At 37.7% G+C, this 13,927-nt stretch overlaps 1 protein-coding gene across 1 annotated transcript in view; it reads left to right on the top strand.

Annotated features, from left to right (window-relative positions):
• LOC150089156 (PHD finger protein rhinoceros-like) overlaps positions 1–13,927 on the top strand; it is a 327,976-nt gene that overhangs the window by 65,174 nt on the left and 248,875 nt on the right. The window lies entirely within an intron of this gene.

Here is a 13,927-nt window from a genome sequence, read left to right as displayed (position 1 = left end):
CAAATGAAGTTTAACATTGACAAATGTAAAGTACTACATGTGGAAAGCAGTAACCCCAGAGTAACGTATCAACTCTGTGGTTACTACACTGACAGTGGTAGAGAATGAAAAGGACCTGGGGGTAATTGTGCAGGCAGATATGAAGTTTTCTGAGCAGTGCAGACAGTCTGCAAGAGTAGCTCATGGTGTCTTGTCAATGATATACAGGAATTTTTCTAGCAGGGATAAGGAGGTGATTATCCCCTTGTATAAGGCAATGATCAGGCCACACCTTGAGTACTATACAGGTCTGGAGGCCTCATTTTAAGAAGGATGTAGAGCAGTTGGAACAAGTACAGAGAAGGGCAACAAGATTAGTGAATGGAACAAAGGGTTGCTCTTATGAGGAAAGGCTTCATTTTTGCAAATTAGTGTCTGGAGACTGAACACCAGTGAGGTGATCTGATAGAGGTGTATAAAGCCTTGAATGGTTTGAGCCTGCTCAATGCTGATGGGATTATTCCTCTTGCTCAGAATATTCGCCTGAGAGGGCATAAATTCAAATTGAGTAAAGACAGTTGTAGGCTAGATGTGTGGAAGTTTGCCTCTAGCCAGCAGGTGGTTGATTGCTGGAAAGAATTTCCATCTGTGGTAGTAGAAGTTGATAGCTTAAATAGATTCAAGGCAGAACTTGACAAACATTTGGAGCGAGTGGATTGGTGAAATAAGGGTTTTTTTTTTTTTTTTTGGCTTCTATATAAGCTTGCTTTCTTGCATCATGTGCCTTTGCTAATGCCCCATTGATATTGGTTTAGTTGAACTACATTCACTCTTATCTCCTCTATCTTCTGATGTAGCGTTCTTTCCCAGGTTGATGGTTCTTGGCCTTTGTGTTATGTTGGTCTCTGGTTTCCCTTCTGTTAATCCTGTTGACTCTTATGGTGGTAAAATAAATGGCTGTGCAGACGGTGTCTAGTGTTACATCATTGTTGTTCAGATAATCTGATATTATTTGCTTATTGAGGTGGTCTGTGACTTGCTATAGGATTCTGTTGTGTCTCTGCTTTGGTATGGTTTGAGTTTTTGTGGGTTCCTTTCCCTGATTTTGCGAGTGCCTTTTTCCACTCCTATTCTGGATATCATGATCTCACATTTCCACTTCGGCTGCTCTGTGTTGTACTTGTGCTTGCTGTTTCTCCTCTCATTCTAGTTTGGTTGTGTCTGTGTTCTTTGTAGTTGGTCACTCACATTCTGCTGGATTTTTCCAAGGTTGCTGAAGCTATCAGGTTCTTCATGACGCTACTCCATCTCTGGTCTGCTATTCGTTAGCCTGAACAGTCGAGAACTCTTCCAACTATTTGGTGTGTAGTTTTGTCTTGTATATTGTCATGTCTCTCTTTCTCTCTAGCTTCACTACTTTGTAGTATGCTCGCATGATGAACGTATTTATTCTCCACTTCATATGTTGGCTTTTTCTTCCTTCCTTCCTGGGTGGTCACTAGTTCATTTATACATTTTGTCATTTGTCAAGCTATCCAAAAATGCCTCCTGGGCTTTCACCCATATGCCTCTTTTATCATAATTATTGTACTTTACAAATCCATTGTAAGTCAAAAACATCACAACAATTATAATAGTCTAACTCGACTAATAACATAACAAAACTGAACAGCACAACCTTTAGCATCGTAGGGGGACAGCATCTCCGTCCCACCACGAGGAGGCAGGTTGCCCTATCCAGGAAACCAGTCTGTACCTCGCCAGACAAATAATACAAAAATTGATCAACTGTCTTATGCATATAGTAATTTCAACACAATTCTACCATTCTTATCATTATACACACATACCCACTACCGGCTGGTCCCTATAAACTCCAAACACAAATGTTGGTCTGCGACCAGTGACCCCCAGCCACCACCGGGAGAAGCCATCCACTTCTATTACTGGGAAAGCCCACTTCGGCACAGCAACCAAGTTCAATCTAATTCGGTGTGCCTTTTTAAGATGTCAACTGCTCGCATATAATCAGGACAAATCCTGTCATTTGCAGCATGCGCCAAGAGGGATTTCCTTCTCCAGAAATTCACACATTTTGGTATATCAGCATGCTTGGTGCAAGACTTGTATGTATGGCCTCTCCCGGCACAGTGACTGCAGAATTCATCCAAATCACAGTACCAGGCCACATGGCCATACGCCATACACTTAAAATATTGTGTCGGAGTCCACAAGTCCTGGACATGGTGTAAGCTCCAGTTCAAGAAAACCTTTGAACATTTGTACATCATCATATGTTAATGTATATATGGTGGCACCTGGGCAAGCATCCATCTCCACCCAATATTATATATTCAAAAGAGAACTACTACTAAAAAAAAAAAAAAAAAAAGCCTCATCGCCACCAGGACGCATACACTCAAGTGTGACTGCCCCTGGTGCTCGTCCCTTGGTACCTGTAGCCAGATCTGGATCATCTCTGTCGGTATTATGTACCATCTCCACGCCCATTGAATGGTAATGCAATTCCAATGGGCATCATCTTCCCCACCTCCAAGGGGCCTAACCCAGTAGGTCCTAAAAAAAAAAAAACAATAATAATATCAACAGCAAAATTAATACTATTAAGAGCAGAACAAAAACTTAAAAGCGTCAGACTACATTAAGTGGCAACAATCAACAACATCAATCATTATACAGAATGCCTAAAAAACATCCAACACTTGTAACCTTCTTCTCTTCCGAAATACTAACTCCCAAAAAAATTAAACTTGTTAAAATTAGACTTAAGAGTCTATGTAATGAGGCTCAGATCCTCTTCCAAAACGTAATAATTCCGTAATAATTGGCGATATTCCTCATACATTAAACAGTCGTACAATACATGATCCCAACTTTCGTTATTATAACCACAATTACAATTTGGCTGGGTTTCCAGACCAAGATCATATAACTTACTCCTTAAGGATCCATGTCTCATTAATATATAGGATGTCAGCATATTAGGAAAAAATCACTGCTTATTTTGGTATGCAAAATGAACTCTTGGAATAAATAATCTGGTAACCGTCCCTGTTACACTTACATCCTATTTGTCCTGCCATATTTCCAGGAGTTTACCAAAAATCTCCTTTTTTCCCTCTTTAACTCCCACTGTCACATCATTAGTTATTCCAAGACATGATATCTGCGTTCTTTTCCTTAAATAGTAACAAAAGGCTGTATGTAACAGCTGACAATCTAACGGTACTCCTGCAGTGACTTGCAGAGCATTTGTTGACACTTTCAACAAATGCTCTGCAAGTCATTGCAGAGTATTTGTTGCTCTGCTGAACAACAACATTGATCTTTGAATTGACATCAACTTATTTCTAAATTTGACATTGGATATTCTCCCATACACTATCGAAGCCACATAGTTTACAATTGGAATAAAAATAACTTTATAATATAGCCCTAGAACTCTCTTATTTAATCCCCACTCAGTTCTTGTCAACCTTACAATAGATGCAGTTTAATTCTTAACTTGACTTCTTAAATAATCCAAGTGTGGAAAAAAAAGATAATTTATCATCTAACAGAACTCCTAAATATCTATTTTGTGATACCAATGGTACCTGCTTTCCATTAATAAGCAGCCTGGGTGGGGGGGGGGGGGGTCATCTGTAATCAAGTTTCCCTTTGAGCAACATCATTACAGTCTTGCTCGAGGAAACCACCAATTTATTATTTGTAGACCAATACACCAGGCTATAAATTATATCCTTAATTTTTAGTTCCAACTCATTTCTGGAATTTCTCTGCACTGCCAAAGCCACATTGTCCGCAAAAGCTACTTTGTGGCAATCCTTGTGATTCATTGACAACCAGTAATTAATTACCAAATTCCAAAATATTGGGCCTAATACCGATCCCTGGGGACAACCCCTACTCAAGCTGTCTTGATATCTTAAATGTTGAGATCTGACAATTACCTGCCTTCTGCTTAGATAATTTTGAATTGTCCTATATAACCTATTAGGACATGCCAGTCTCCTTAAAGCCTCGAGGACGGTCTCGTACCAAACAGTATTGAAAGTGCCCTCAAAGGAAGGCACATTTTTAATAAACACAGCTAACACATTTTTTTTTTATCTGCCAGTCTGTTATAATCCAACAGATCATGTATTGCATCCTCAGTTGAAAATTTCTTCTTAAAACTGTTTTGGTGAGGAAACAATAAATTGTTGTTTTCAAATAAAGATTGCAGTCTAATTAGTAAAAGTCGCTCAAATACCTTCCCCAAATTCGCTAATAACGAGATTGGGCGAAAGGCTTTTGGGTCATTCTTATTTTTCCCAGGCTTAAGCAACAATTTCAGTAAAGCTATTTTCCAAGGACCCGGAAACACACCTTCCAAAAGACATTTGTTAAACATGTTCAAAAATATGGCAGGAAATTTCTCTATAGCTTTCACAATACAATTGTTTTCAATTAAGTCCATTCCTGGACTCTTATTAAAATTTAATTTCGAGCAGACTTGAACAAGTTCATCAGTATTAAACAACATAACTCCCCCCCCCCCCCCCAACATACTTTTCATTCAGCCTTCTAACCTCTTTTTGCCATTCATTATCATCCTCTGGACAGTCCCTCCTAAAAAGCTTCTGTACAATTGCCTTTACTGTTGTTACCCTATCAGAGGATTCCGCTCCGTTTACCACCACAGTATACATCAAGTTACTTATATTGAACTTATTCCTAGTTAGCTTGAAAATGAGGCCCCAAGGATCGCTATTTTTCACATCATGCACAAGATCTTGCCACGCTTTAACCTTATATTTTAAAATCTGCTGATGGTAATACTTCCTTTTCAGCTTATAAAGATCCCTATTCCTCTCTTCTTCTCCCCATCCCTAGCTCTAGATCTTTGATATACTTTCCGTAGATTAAAAACCTCCCTTCTAATCAATGTCAGTTCAGCTGACCATCATGGAACAGTTTTACCCCTCTCCCTTTTCTTCCTGGCAGAGAAACTAAGAGCATTAGCTAAACAACTCTGCACATAAAATACCAACTCTTTTGCTGACATACTATTTAATTCCCTCATGGTATAATCAAAGCTAACAGACAACGACCCTCTAAACTTCTTCCAATCTATCCTTTTATAATTATACCTTTTACAATCATTAAAAGCAAAGGAAGCATTTCCATCACAGGTGTACAATAACTTAAAATCAATAACTCTGTGATCGCTGTTTGTCAGTTACATTTTAACATCCCAATCAACAATTTTCCTGCTTAAGTTAACTGACGTCATCGTCACATCTATATTAGAGGAACCATGTACATTATCAAATTTACTTGGCTTCCCTCCCTCATTCAACACCTGTAAACTATAACTGTTCACAAATTCTTCTAATAACAAACCCCTTCTATCAGTAGTACCACTATACCATAGATCTGATTTGGCATTTGCATCCATAGTAAAAACCACACTCTTACCTTGTACAAAACTCATTACATTTTCCATATATTGGATTGATATCTCCATCTCCAAAGAGGGAGGACAGTATAATGACACTAAATAAAAAGAAATCTGCAGGGTTGACACAGAAATACATACACCCCACTGATTACATAGACTAGTTATAACTGTTACATTTAAATTCCTATTCAGTACCAAAAGAACTGCCTTAGGTTTGGCATCTAACCCCTGTATAATCTGGGCTGACACTGGAAACCCCGTCACTTTATAATTTTCACCGAAAGTAGCCACATAAGGTTCTTGAATACACACTATATCATAGTTATCATGTACCCCAGCTAGTCTGACCTCTTCATTTACAGCTTTGGCTCTCTGGCAGTTTATCTGCATAATCTTAACATATTTCCGATTTATACTGTTTTCAACGTTACTGCTTAAAAAACTGTCTTGTACCCTACTACAATCCTGTATTTAGTACTACTACTTCCACCAGACATATTTATATTAGCTGTATTATTCATGATATGTCCTACTACTAGCTAGATCCAAAGCTCTGATGTACTCCGGGCAGTTGCTGTATCTAACCGAGTTGTCACATTGCGTCCCTTTCCGCTTACAATTCACACATTTTGGGTCTTGATCTTTACTAGGACAATCAACAAGGATGTGGCCACCCTGGGCACAGTGCCCACACGCTACAGCTTTATGGGTACAATGAATAGCTGAATAACCGTATCTCAGGCAGCAAAAACACTTACTCACAACAACAAAAAGCACGAAACTTATGAGATGTAAATCCCAAATATACCCTGTCCTTGTCAAATAAATGCTTGTACAACTTTGGGCTTAATCCCACAATCCAGTTTGTCATTTTAGGCTTAGCCCCTCTGCTAAACCTAAATATCACCCCGTCAGTAACCTCCTTCTCAGAAAAACCATAATCACTAAAATTCTTAGCATATAAGTCATGCAATATTTCCTCCTTGGTAAGTTCCTTACTAACATATATCAAAATGGACGGGTCAATTAGCTTCAACCTATCAGGGACTATCCCCTTACTTGATAGTTCCCCAGATCCTATTACTTTATTCAAATCCTCACTACTTTCTGTCTCCAAAATAACCCCCTTATTATCATATGCAAATTCCTTACTCTAATATCCTTACATTCCTTATTCAATGCAGCAACCACTACATCTTTAACCTCATGACTAGCAACATAGCTAGACTCTTTATCAGCCCTCAAAATAATAGTTGTATCAAATTTCTCCTTAAATTTCCTGTTCTTACCTTCACCCTCATCACCCCCTTCTACTCTTTGGTTAGCTGTACCATCATTACTACTTTTTCTCTGACTAGCATAGTTGCCAACTATACCAGCATATGACTGATGCGGACTCTGCTCAACTACTTTTCCCATTCCTGAATATCCTCTCAACACGTCGTCAAGAAAACTCTTGACGACGTGTTGTTTGTAACTCCTGTTTGTAACTCCTCATTCTTTACCTTCAGCTTCTCGTTATTTATTAACAATGCAGTTGTCACAGTCTCCATATCCAACCATTTGTCTAATATGAAGTTTGACTTAGCCTTAGTCACTTTATTAGAATCGTGAGTAGTATAATCTACCACGATTTTCTTTAATTTAACCATCAGTTCATAAATGGTGGTTACGTCACCATAACCAACTTGCTGCTCACTAATATTTGAAATAATTATCTCACTCTCCCTGACATTTGTAGCTACACTCTTCCGACCACAATCTCCAAAGAAGTTGGGCGCCTCCGTAGCCAGGTGGGAAGGAGCAGCAGTGTGTAGCCCACGCTTCTTGATTAGACCGGGGTTCGAGTCCGTCACCACCAAATATGGAGGATGCGGGAAGGTCAGGGAATGACCACCGCATATCCCCGGAGCAATATGGCCTTAGTTGCTAATGCTCCTAAAAAAAAATCCAAAGAAGCTGTCAAAACTCCCCGAAGGAAAATCTGTCAGTTCAACCATTTTAGGATCATCACTCATTTGTAGCTCCTCAATCCCCTCAGTGATATTCTCAATCAGGGCTCTAGGATCCATACTCGGCCCTGAGCCTTCACTAACCACAGGGCTTCCTACACTCACTGACACAGTTTTCTCCCCTGTATCACCAATCACTAGATTTCCCACACTTTCTGATGTATTAATCACACCATTATCTTTGCTTACTTGGGGGGGGGGGGTTGAAACAGCACTTCTAGCTTTAGCAACTTTTGACTTCAAATACTTAGCCTCCAACACTTTTTGCACTGAATCAGCAGGTAATCTAGGTAACCTTGAAGAAGAAGTTAGGGGGGAAGAACTGTAATCCTCCTCCCTTCCACCCCTCCATGTTACGGCTTCCTACTATAAGATTTACCTTCCATTATCCAGAATCACCGTAGCAAATTAACCAAATCAAACAATATCTCTGTACTTCACCTGCTATTTCGAATCCATTTCTAATACTCGGACTTTACACTGTACTTGTCAGTAGAAAGAAAATGCTTAAAACACTTATTCACTGACTATATTAACTTGATACTGTAATTATGCAATTTCACCAGGTTAAAGAAATAACTATTTGATTAGTAAATAACTCTGATTAAATATTAATATAACTTTGAAAACACAATTTAACACAAAATAAACGATGGTGATGGGATTAAATTCACTAAATTAGCACAGTAATCAACTTCCTGCAGAGCTAAGGCAAACACGTCCGACCAGCTAGCCTCCAACCCAACGACCTGTGTTGGAGACAGTGTCCACAGCACAGTAGTTTACCGGCGCAATTCGTTAACCTCAAAAATGGAAAGAATGGCATAAATAATGTGAACGTTGTACAGGAAGCACTTTCATTTGGTTGTGCTGGATGGTGTTGTCCTCATGTGGTTACTCTTCCTATACAGCAAGGGACATTGTCCTCTGTAGCCATACATGGACCACCATTTGCTCCACTGTCTTCCTTGGGTAACTGTCTCTAAATTTTTTTGAACCAACCCCTCTGCCTAAGGTCTAAATGTGAGTGACTTTATCGTGTGCTGCACTCACAGTATTTTCAATATTTCTGCTTGTCATCTCTGTCCAGCTATGGTGGTGGACCTGTTTTAGCTTTGTCTTTTGTATCCACTAATGGGCGGATAAAAATAGTTACTTCTACTGCTGATAAGAATATTTCGACCATTTACTATTGTAAAACATTGCAACTTCAATAATAAAAGTATTTGCTATTATGGAATTAAAATTTGCTGATGGCATGTTGATCACATAATCCCCACTCATTTCAATGTCATCATATATTATAATAATATGCATATAAATTTCAGAAAAAAAAAAGTGTCTAAAATGTTTATTGCTTAGAAATTAGAACAAGTATTTGTCATTACGCTCCTGTATTACATGACTATTTGGTCACACAATCCCCACTTATTTGAATGGCATTATATACTAGCATTAGCATTAGTAGAGGCATATGATGCAAGAAAGCAAGCTTATACAGCATAAGCCAAAAAAAATTCTTCACACATCCACCTGCTCTAAAAGTTTGTCCAGTTCTTCCATGAATTTATTTTAACTATCAACTTCCACAACGACAAATGGAAGTTTGTTCCTTGTCCTAACCAGTTCAATGCAGCAATTTTATTGACAACAGTTCTGACATTACTGTAGACGCATTTGAGACTAAGTAATCCTCTATAATTTACTATCCTGACATCCCTTGAAGTTATTTCGATTTTTACCCTAAGTTTTATCTTCCCTCCCATTTGATACATTGCTACCCTCAGAACATCTTATCATCATCGGCTAAAAATTATTTCATCTGTAGAAAATGATTTCAAATTAGAGACCATCCACCTAGCCTTAGTACGAGTATTCTAATAATTTGCACATCGTTCCTTAAATTTGTTCACACTACCTACTTCCACAGTTCCTGATGGAGGTTTGATCCAACAATCAAACTGGCTGAAAGCCAATTTTCAGGAAAGTTTTATTAATGTAAACATAGGAAACTCCATTCATCTAGCATCTGTAACTTATATTTCATGAAGAGGAGAGAATCACAGTTGCTGGGTGATCAGTATTTGTACACTCCACCTAATTCAGGAGAAAAAAAAAAATTTCTTCCCAGATCTGACTGCCCACAGAACTATCACACTGTAATTCACTCTGAGATTTAAACTTTTGGACACAAAGCCCTCTTTTGGGAGTTTCTTCATTTCAGATCTGAATTTTAAACAGTATGTATATAAATTTCAGAAAAAAAAAGTGTCTGAAATATTTATTGCTCAGAAATAAAACAAGTATATGTTATTACACTCATATTACATAGCAAGTGTGTCTATTTAATAAATTAATTTATAATATTAACAATGTTAAGCCCCTTTAAGTTATTTTTTTTACAGCTTGATTAATTTTTCTTTATTTTTGGCAAACTAGATTAATTTTTATTCTACTTTTGTTTTTAAATCAACATAATCAGTATTTATTGATGCCAGAAAATTATCTTCTTTTGTGATTTCTCTTTCTTCATCAGGCAAAGATTCCTCTTCACTTATTCCTAACTATATAGCAGAATTTTCTATCCTTTCACTAGTAAGCAGCTGTTGATCCATATATGTCTTTTCAATCTCAATAACATATTATAAAATGCTGTTGTTGTTGTTGTTTTGGTTTTTAGAAGCATTAGCAACTAAGGCCATATTGCTTCGGGGATATGCGGTGGTCATTCCCTGACCTTTCCGCATCCTCCGTATTTGGTGGTGACTGGCTCGAACCCCGGTCTAATCAAGAAGTGTGTGCTACGCACTGCTGCTCCTTCCCACCTGGCTACGGAGGCGCTAGCCTTATAAAATGTAACATACTGCTTAATCTGTCACCAAATTAACTCATTTGGGTTCAGGTTTGCCTGGTGGGGATAAACAAAGTACAAACGTCATATTATTTCTAATACTTATTAAGTTTATATGCTTTAGTAGATCGCTTAGTTTGTTTAATTAGATTGTATAGTTCAACTTTCAGTGTATTCTGATTCATATACAGCTTCTTTGCAACTATTGTTGCCCATCATATTTTCTGTTGCTATGTGTTGGAATCTTTCCTTACAACTCATTGTGATAAAGGGCATTATCTATGACACCTTTTAGGGGTATAGTTGGGATTAATCTGTTATCATTTGAAATTTGACCAGAAACAGTAAGAAACTGTTTTCTCAATGTTTCACTTGGGCTCCATCTTACATTTTCTTGCATCTGTATGAGTGCTAGTCAACAATTTTGTCCATATTATAGGTTATTGCTCTTCATTGGTCTGTTAAACTGGATAGTTCATTATTCATCCATGTGCTATGTTTTCTTAATTTTATATATGCATCCATGGCTTCTGTGAAAGTGACTATTGCTTTAAAGGTATTTTCATAGTTCTAATGTATTTGCCCGCTCAGTTGTATCTTGTTACTTGATAGAGGACATGCAGCTCCTTAAGCTGTCATAGTTTCCTTTCCTGAACTCCACTTAACACATTAGCCAGCCCTCAATTAATGAAGGATTTTACCAGTAATCCCAGTTTGCCCAAGTTTATATAATAGCCTTTCGTGAAGGAAACAGTATCAGAAAAGTAACCGAGATTGTGGTGGATAACACTTAATCTATTTCTTTCATTCAGTTGCTTTATGAAGTCTTCATAATAATTTATCTTAATGAATCCATGCTCTGGTACATTAAGTAATTATACAGCTAGTAAATGGCCACTGTAGCCGAGTGGTCAGGTGCGAGGGTACATAAGTACTTGTACGTTGAGTAACTGGGATACGGTGCTGTTTCTTGTATTCTTTTGATCTTGTGAACTATTCTGACCGTGTGGTTGTCCCGGAGTATAAACAGCAAATTTATTTATTATAAGGAATTTCAAGTTCAATCTCCCACGTATTTATTTTTGTTTATGTATATTACCCCACAACCACCAAGATAACATACATGGACACTCATTACAGTACATTACTGTATCAGTCGTCCTGTATTGTATCTTTGGCTGGCTGTGGTCTTAAATATAAAAATACATGTGAGATTTAATCTGTACACTTCCACAAAAAGAGCACAGCCCACTGATATTTTTGGTATTAGCATACTGGTTGCTAAAAATACTATTTATCTTACAGCTCATTAGATTTTTGTGTACTTAATATCATTTATCCCCACACAAATGGGCGCCTCCGTAGCCAGGTGGGCAGGAGCAGCAGTTCGTAGCACATGCTTCTTGATTAGACCGGGGTTTGAGCCCATGCCCACCAAATACGGAGGATGCGGAAAGGTCAGGGAATGACCACTGCATATCCCCAGAGCAATATGGCCTTAGTTGCTAATGCTCCTAAAAACCAAATAACAACAACAACACCCCACACAAATACTAATACTTTCTTTACCCCCTCATACAAAAGTCTGACAGTCTGTTGATTACATCATCACTTGTTGCTCTTTGATAGATGCACCCTGTTTCTAGTCCTACTATCCTTATTATAAAGAAGTTACCTGTTTTCTTGACAATGGAATTGCCCAATAAAACTAAATCCTCTTGAACCAGAGCATATGCACTTTTTGTTCTAGGGTCCAAATCGATAAACTCCTTTGATTACCTTATGTCTGTGTTGGAGTATAACAAAAAAGAAATGGGATCCTTAACTGTAGCCTCCATGATCTGTGCCATGGAAGTCAAACTTGCTGGTTTATAGTTTCTCATCACCTCTTTTCGTCTTCTTTGTGGCTTTGAGGGGCATTAGCATTTCTTCAGTCCAAAGGGATCATTCTAAAATCTGATGATGACCTCATTAACATTCTCAAAGCATTGATGCACTCACATGTAGCCTTTATTAGTGTAATAGGATTTATAAAGTGCTTCATAAAGTACAGATTTGCATCACTTAATGACATTTCATTATAACAAAACTCAAATTACCACTACCATTCACATTACCACTAGCAGTCATCCAAACTGATATTAGAAATAAATCACTATTGCAACATTTACCCCCAAACCAAGCATCGTTTAGTAAGTTGAAGACACTCTATATGCTATTTTCACTTGTTTTGCTTTAATAATTGCCCTTTTAAAATTGTCCGAACACTTATGAAAAAAAGAAGCAGCATAGAAAGAAGTGAAATCATTAAACATGACTGAAATTCCAAAGTTAGCTTTGATTGTGAGAACTAGTTCCAGATATACAAAGAAATATAGTGAAAACTTCAAAAAAAAAGTTGGCTTTGATAATGTTGAGAAGGCTGATGTGGTCATTTACCCAATTCAAATGGTGAATATTTGACTATCAAAGAATTATATTTAGAAGTAGTAATAGCAGTCGTTGCTGAAAAATATGGACATGCAAGAGATCAGCAGAGTTAACAGGGGCATAAAAGGCATATGAATGTTACCAACTGAAATTTACTATATTATTATTATTTTATTATTTTATTTTTTCAAGTATTGGATTTCTCATTATAACATGGGAATATATGAATATTAGCTATTCACTTAATAACATTTCTCTTAACAACTCAGAGTTGTGTTACTCAAGAGAGAGAATATAAGACAACCAGCTTACTAAATACAGCTAGCATAACTTCACCAGCCGACCGGGCTAGCCGAGTGGGTAAAGTACCTGCCCGGCAACCCAAAGGTCGCGGGTTCGATTCCTGCCTCGGGCTTGGATCACTGTACTGCAAAAACCTTTGGAGGTGCAATATGGCCACAGAAGCCGATGCGCCAACAACTACCAAATCAAAAAAAAAAAAAAAAAATAACTTCACCATTAGCTTGGACGTATTCTGCTGTGTAAAGTTGTAGTTATGATCAGACCTCTTGGGAACTGTGGAAGGGTTTGGGATCAAGGCAGCTCTTTCCTCTCTGTTATCACAAAATTGTTCAGCTTCCTCTTAGATTTTGATAAACTTGTGGCATCCCCTCCCTAAAGAATTCTTCATGTGTGTAAATGTAGATGTAAAATACCTATTCAGCTTCTCGGCAACCTGAGCAGGGTCATCAATAGTTAACCCATTAATATCAAGTAGCCCAACGTGATTCAACCTCTTCTTTCTACTGTTAATACATCCATAGATGTCTTTACTGCTTTTCCTTGCATTCTTTGCCAGAGACTTCTAATAATATGCTTTAACTTGCCTAACTTCCTTTTGTAACTTAATTTCAGGCTAATTTATATATACACCTTAGTCTTCTCTATCACCTGATAATTTATATGCATTCCATGCACTTTTCTTCTCTGCCAGATATCTCAGTAGTTCATATGACATCTATTTAGGTCTTGAACAGTATTTCTTAGTTGGCATGAAAAGCCCACTAGCTTCCTATTTAGAATATGTTGTTGGTAACATCATCAGTTGGTCTTGCTGCATAGAATTTAAAATCTTGCTAAGACCACTGTAGTCACCCTTACGAAAGCAAAAGCTTTTCCCTTTACTCT

Source organism: Mastigoproctus giganteus, chromosome 2, assembly GCF_048544385.1.
Source record: "Mastigoproctus giganteus isolate SK-2022 chromosome 2, ASM4854438v1, whole genome shotgun sequence".
NCBI classification, from domain to species: Eukaryota; Metazoa; Arthropoda; class Arachnida; order Uropygi; family Thelyphonidae; genus Mastigoproctus; species Mastigoproctus giganteus.
This window is presented reverse-complemented; position numbering and strand designations above follow the sequence as displayed.